This window comes from Nicotiana attenuata, chromosome 5 (assembly GCF_001879085.1).
Source record: "Nicotiana attenuata strain UT chromosome 5, NIATTr2, whole genome shotgun sequence".
Taxonomy (NCBI): domain Eukaryota; kingdom Viridiplantae; phylum Streptophyta; class Magnoliopsida; order Solanales; family Solanaceae; genus Nicotiana; species Nicotiana attenuata.
The window spans coordinates 34387859-34395715 of NC_031993.1; positions in this window are offsets into that span (position 1 = coordinate 34387859).

A 7857-nucleotide genomic window follows, 5' to 3' on the forward strand; every position below is an offset into this window, starting at 1 on the left:
TAAATTGATCACTTGGGAAAAAATCATCTTGTATTGATTTCAGCTTTTAATTACTCATGGATAGCTTGCCAATCTACCTATAAAATTAGTTTAATATTTCTTCTAAAACCATCATTCACATTTAATCCACTTCCCCCCCCCCCCCCCCCCTCCCCCCCACACAAACTCAACCACGTATCAAACTCTTAATCTCTAAATTATCGAAAAACGTCGTCTAGTTTACGCAGAGTTTACTAAATTTAATAACAAAATGAACTCAATTATTCATTGCTAAACTTCTCCTATCTTCTGAGAAAATTGAACCATCTAATATTGTCATTTATATGACACAGTCTTTTGTTCTTAGAAAAGTTCTTGAGTATAATGATCAGGCAACAGTTTATGCATCGAGTACCACGTGCAACAGAATAAAATTGCTGGACCCAGATGGCAAGTGGGAGATGGTAATTTACCATATGTAAGGCGTATACGTTAATAACAAATAAAAATTCTTGAACAAATACACATGCACAGACGCTAAAACACATAAAAATATATAAATCAACCAACAGCTTAGCAGAAATGCAGAATGTGTACTGGAATCTTTATCGAGCGATGGTAAAAGTGTACATGTTAATCGTGTTGTAATGATTTAGCAGAAAAATATGAGACTTTACATAACATGTGCAAATCATATCTGAGCCATGGCCGATCATCCATCTGTAGAGAGGTTGACGAACTAGAAAATGGGCAAGGCTCCACCAAAATATTCTTAATAAACCACTCTTAATGGGCGTAACTTGATAAACCCTCCACGTTTGTCTCTTCTTCACGAATTGTTTCATTGATATTAGAAGAATTAACCTAATAGCCGTCCACCCAACCGCTTAAACTAAAAATAGCTGGCAAATGTGTAATATTATGTATAATTTATGCATGTGTAATATGTGTATAACGATTTATAATCAATGCATAATCTATATATACCGGCTAGAAAAAGTAAACAGTGAATTCCACCGGCTTAATACTAATTGACAATCCATCACTAGATGAGATATGAGTTAGGCGACCTATCATTTCCTTATAAAGAAAGTGATCATCGTTACATAGTTGCAGAGAACCGTCTTGAATGACAATTTCGAAGAAACTACTTGGCCTTCTCGAGGGCTATATATATATCAGCAGCAGAAGATAATTAAGAAGAAAAGTACACAACAGCACATAAATCAGAAGAAATTACAGTACAAGCCGTATAAGCCATTGACTCATCATCGATTTTAGGTTTCACACAGAGAGGATGCGGGTGAATTAGGTGTAAGTGTAGTTAGTGATTGGCCCAGCATGATGGTATCCGTTAACTTAGAAAAGAAATATGACAAAGTACCAAAGGAGGTTTCTTGGAGTCTAGAGGTGTATCTGTGGCATACATTAGAGCGATTAAGGACATATACAATGGACCCAAAATCCGAGTGAGAACAGTAGGAGGAGACACGGAACACTTCCCAGTCGAGATGGGGTTGTACCGGGGATCACCTCTCAGCCCATTTTTATTTTCCTTGGTGATGGATGAATTGGCACGACATATCCAAGGGGAGGTACCATACTGCATGTTATTTGACGATGATATAGTATTGATTGACGAGACGAGCGGCGACGTTAATAATAGACTAGAGGTTTCGAGACAGACTCTAGAATCTAAAGATTTGAGGTTGAGCATGACTAAAACAAAGTATATGGAGTGCAAGTTCAGTGACACATACCATGAGAGGGATGTAAAAGTGAGAATTGATACACATGTCATCTCTAAGAGAGGAAGCTTCAAGTATCTTGAGTTAATAATTCAAGGAAATAGGGAGATTGACGATGATGTCACATATCATATTGGAGTGGGGTAGAAGAATTGGAGTCTCGCATTCAGTATCTTATGTGATAAGAATGTGCAACCGAGACATACAGGTGATAGAGCGATTGTTAGACCAACTATGTTGTATAAGCACAGTGCTGGCCAATCAAGAATTTACACGGTCAAAAGATAAATGTAGCAAAATTTGGCTGTTTAGATTGGTGTGGGAATACTAGGAGAGATAAGATTAGGAAAATAGATATACGAGACAAGGTGGGAGTAGGATCAGTGGTGGACAAAATGCGAGAAGCAAGGCTAAGAGGCTTTTGACATATAAAGAGGAAGAGAACAGATGCCACCGTGAGGAGGTACAAGAGGTTGGCAGTGATAAGTCTAAGGGGAGGTAGAGGTAGACCGAGAAAGAATTGGGGAGAGCTGATTAGATATGACATGACACATCTCCATCTCATAGAGGACATGACCCTGGATAGGAAAGCAAGAGGGTCGAGGATTAGGATAGAGGGCTAGCAAGTAGTTGAGCGATTTCTCTTTTTTGTGGGAGAGCATGGTTCTAGTTTATAGCACCATATTTGCTCACTCTTCCACTTATCATCATCATCATCATCATCATCATCATCATTACACTTATACTTTAGTAACTTTAGTACCTTACGTAACTTACGTTTTAACTTTTACGTTTTCGGTTTTAACTTTTAGGTACTTTTTAATTTACTTTTTTTAGTTTTAAGTTTTTTCGTTAAGTTACCTTAAGTACCTTTTTAGTACCCGTNATAGTCTCCTATACTTCGAAAAGGCTCTGAAGTTCTTTCAACCATATGCCAAGAAAAAGAGGAAGAGAAAAGAATATAAAGTATACTAAATATATTCAATAGTCTCCTATACTTTAAATATTTTTTTATAACTGAAACATATTATATAATATATTTATGCTATTTTTTAAATTATGTAATCCTTAATATTGGGGTAATCATTAATCATGCCTAGAAATTAATATAAAAACAAAAAGAACCAACTTCGGAGTGGTAATTTTTTGTAAAAATAGCACGGTCTAGCCAGTTTTCGGACTGGTCATTCAAAAATAGTCAGCGTTTGTCAAGTCATTGAAAAATAGCCACTATTTTGCTGCAACAGAGACCTGTCCAGCATAATATATTGGAGTTCAGTGCACCTATGTATGAACTTCCAGCATATTATGCTGGACCTGTATACTTTGCTGGCTCCAGTATAATATACTGGAGACTGGAGCACCAGTGCTCCAAACTCCAGTATATTATGCTGTACCGGTATATTATACTGGAACTCCAGTATATTAGACTGGAGTTCCAGTATAATATACTGGAACTCCAGTATATTATGCTGAAGTATTTTCGGATTTTGAACAGTGTTTTAGTTCAGATTTATCTTTACATGACAAGTGGCTAAATTTCGATTACCTTTAAGACTGTGGCTATTTTTGAATGACCACTTGTAAATCTGTAGAGATATTCTGGGAAAAAACTCAGATAATAGGGAGAATTTCATAGATAACAACTTTTTAATTCCGAGTAAACTTGACTTCTAATAAATTAAAATTGCAAATATCGGAACATGTCTATTATATGCCATGCTAACGGAAAGGAACAAAAAGACCTTTGTAGTCTTAATATGAAATATGTCGTATTATGAGTGTGCTAGGTATGGAAAAAACATTTTCTAAAAATTCTTTTTAAATTTTCTTATTTTTGGTTGGTGAATAATTTTCAAAATATTTTTCTAGGAAATATATTCCTTAAAAATAAAAAAAAATAACTTCTGAATAGGGAAAATAGGTTCCATCCTCTTCCCACTCCAACCCCACCCGGCTACACCGGGCACCACCCCAGAGCGGCACATGCATACTTTACGTGCTGGATTCTCCAACTCCATATGCCATCACTGTTAGTAGACTGTATTTGTAAAATAATTCTGGAAATATAAATGAGTATAAACAGAAATGAACATAAACAGAAATGACATAAAACCAATTCGAGCCCACTGAATTCACAGTGTTTCCTTAAGGAATTTAATCCCCTCTTAGTACCCAAGGTTATGGATTATTTCCTCCCAGGATGGAACGAATTACACACTGGTGTAGTGGTACTTCAAACCCCAGTGTTTCAGCGAACACAAAGTTCGGTAGCAAACCACACTTACTTTTTACTTTGTTTGATGCTAAAAGTATGCAGAAGAAGGAGAGAAAACTCAGAAAATCGTAGTGAAATTCTGAGCATAATAGTGTTGTATTTATAGTCAAAGTTGGGCTGAAATCTGAAGAGGTGCAACTCTTCAGAATGGCTGTTTATGCAAAACTGCCACATCATAAATGCCATTACATAAATGGCCATTTACTCAACAATAAAGAGGGAAAATAAAGACGGAAAATTGAAGAGGGTAGTTACTTTTCTGTTACCAAAACAGAAAAACGGATTGGATTTAATATTAATATTCTGTTATTAAAACAAATATTTAATAACATTTCTGTTAATATTTTACTATTAACAAATAAATTTGGTCCAAAAAGTTAATCAATCAATCGACCGAAGCCGAGCGACGACGGCGCGAGGCTTGCCTTCTTTTCAACTCTTTAATATGGGACAATGTCCATTTGCCAAAGGGACAAACTTAAAACTTCACTCAAAATTTCATTTCCCTCCATTTCTCATTCACCCTCTTTTAAGTATTTAATATATTAATTAAATACAACAAAAACCCAACAAGTCATTGAATGAGAATTTAGTGAGATGGAGGATGAACTCAAATACTTGAGTCCACCTTCAATAGTGGGATGTTAAATTCACTAAAATCGCCGGTCAAGGTCTCGACGTTGTCAGTTACAAATTCAGGTGAGCCTTTGTGGTGCTTGCAGTGATAAGGGAGTTAAAGGAGAATATGGTGGCAATGCAATTCAGTTTGACACTAGTGGTAATTGGCTCCTAATTGCCAATTTCTAAGTTCCCTATCAGGGGCCAATTAAAATCTCTCCATCCCTGTTCTTCTTCTTCTTCTTTTGGCCAGAGCTCGAATCAAGAATAGGGATGGAGAACTTCTGACGAAAAACCCGCTTTTACTCCATCAAAGAAATTAAGGCTAAAGGGTTTGATGGTGTATTTTATATATAAAATTGAGATGAAATCCGATTAAAAGCAGAGAGGGGACCGGAGAAACATTGGTTTGATATTTTGAGTGAATGTAATGTTGTTTTATGCGGATTTTGCTGTTGCACTGGTGAATTAGTGTATTTGGCCCTGTTTTGAGGGAGCTTGGCAGTGAGATATGGATTAAAATGTGTAAGGAGATATGATGGTTGAACAGCAGAGAAGAATGGAGAGCCAAGGGGAGCAGTGGACTTACGATGGTCTAGAGGTATTAATGGCATCTTCTCCTTTTTCGGTCAAATGGGTCATATGCAGCAAAGTTAAATTTAACAGTTTTAAGGAAAATGCCTTTTTTTAATTTTTTTTATTTCTCACCTGATATCCGGTACCCACATTGGGGCCCGATTAATCCGGATTCGCGCCGGGAAGTCCCACCTTGGGGGATAAAGCGCTCCCTAACAAAGGCGACTCCATGCCCAGGGGCTCGAACTCGAAAACTCTGATTAAGGATGAAGGAGTACTTACCACTCCACCACAACCCTTGTTGGTAAAGGAAAATGTTAGTAAGAGTTAGGAACCAAAAATGTTATGTTTTTGCATATACTAAGGACTATTTCTATTAAGTGTTATATATGAAGGACCAAAATAGTCCAACCCCTATACATTTAGGACCATTTTGATCATTTTCTCTTACGTTTATTCGCATAAGTTGTATCTATTAAGAATAATTATCTTACAGATGCTTAAAATAAAGGTATTATAAATGTCAGTCGTTTGCCGTAAAAACATACAAATAACTCAACAATTATCACATTTGCCTTAACAATTACTTCTCTTCTTCCTCTCAAACTATTCGCATTGTGTTTTCGTGGAAAAGTTGAATTTATTATTGAAATTTGAATTTTGTTGGCTTTAAAATTATGCTAAAAAACCCATACAAAGACACAATGGAGGCTAAATTCCTTCAGAATAAAGATTACTCTATCAAAAAGGCCCAGATCTGTTTTCCCCCACAATCTTTAAGGAAATTTAAGGAACTATCTTAGATGACTGATAGAGAAAAATTCAAAGTGATTATTTGATGCGAAAAGAAACGAATAAGCCTAATAGTCTCTTATTTTCCTAGACAAAAGCTGCATGTTTGATGTTTCTGTTTGACTCAAAAGTTATTAAACACTTTTTAAGCAAATCAATCAAAAAGATGAAAGGGTAAATCCTAGTTAAAGATAATTAATTCTAGATCCGAGACGAATAATATGAATAGAAAAATATAGCCGAGAATAAATATTGGGTGTGAGTATAGCCAGATTTAATAGCATAAAGAAAGATGCATTGAATAACATTAAATGGCAATAAAATGTAGATAAAGGAAGAGATTCACCCGATCTTGAGTGAGTCGGATCTTCTTTTATTTGATAAAGATGAATGATAGACAAAATACAAGAACCATTGGACCCTTTTTGGATTTGATCAAGGTCTAGGATCACAGATCCTCTCCTCTCTTCTGGGAGGAGTGTTTACATATTTTTCTAGAAAGAGAAAGAGGGAGAGAGCCCCAGTCCCCTTTTTGGGTAGTCCTCCCTTCCTATTTATAAGAGGTATTCCTAGAAAAATATTAAAAGAAAAGGTACAATTAGAGGGAATATTCGGCAGAATATTCCTTTTGGGGATTCCAAAGCAGACTAGTTGTTTCATCACTGTCCGACCTCGGCCTGTCCGACCTTGGCCTGTCCGACCTCGGCTTTATTGATGACGGTCCGACCTCAACTTTACTGATGACGGTCCGACCTTGGCTTTATTGGTGATGGTCCGACCTTGGCCTGTCCGACCTTGGCCTTATGTCTTCGCGTGCCGAATCTCTCTGGTCTAATTTTGACCCATACAGTTAGTCCCTCCGCTTATCGAGGTCGTCTCTTGGTCGAGCTCGGTAAGCGGACTTCATTAATCGTAGTTCGAGAAATTCGGATAGGGAGGTCGACTAGTATGGGTTGCAGCTGAGGATGCCGATGCCGAGGGAGAATATCTTGGAGATGGTGGTGAAGAGAGTGGCGATGGTGCCGCCGAGTGAAAAGATAGCTGTCTTTTTTGACTATTGATCCGGGTCGTATGTAATTTTTTTGCGCAGTGACTTTGTATAAAGAAGAACTTTTAGTTGTTATTCGCCTTGTACTTTTCCATGTTTTCGCGACTTTGGTGCGAGGTAGATTTCCGCATGGCGAGTCCTGGTCTTTCTTTCCTTTATATTTTCTGACGGCACTTGGCCTTAGGGACATTTCGAATTCTCTTCGGCGAAGGCCCATGGCCTTAGAAGGTATTATTTCGATTTTGTCGAAATATTGACCCGTCATCGTTCGATCGAGGTTGAACACTTCTTCTTGGCGGAGGCCCTCGTCCTTGAAGGGTGTTATTTCGAACTTGTCGAAATATTAGCCTGTCGTCGTTCGATCGAGGTCGAACTCTTCTTTTCGGCGAAGGCCCTTGGCCTTAAGGGTATTATTTCGAGCTTGTCGAAATGTTAACCCGTTGTGGTTCGAACGAGGTCGAACTCTTTCCTTTGGCGACGACCTTAGCCGTAAGGGTGAAGGTTGATTGGGACGAGGCCGAATTCTGATTGGGACGAGGCCGAATGTTGATTCGGACGAGGCCGAATGTTGATTCGGACGAGACCGAATGTTGATTCGGACCGGGCCGAATTCTGATTCGGACGAGGCCGAATGTTGATTCGGATGAGGCCGAATTCGTTTTTTTTTGGCGATGGCCCTTGGCCGTAAGGTCGACCTCCTCTTTTTTGGCGAAGGCCCTTAGCCTAAAAGGGTTTCGAACTTATCGAAATGTTAACCCGTCGTCGTTCGATCAAGGTCGAACTCTTCTCGTTGACGAAGGCCCTTGGCCTTAAGGGTA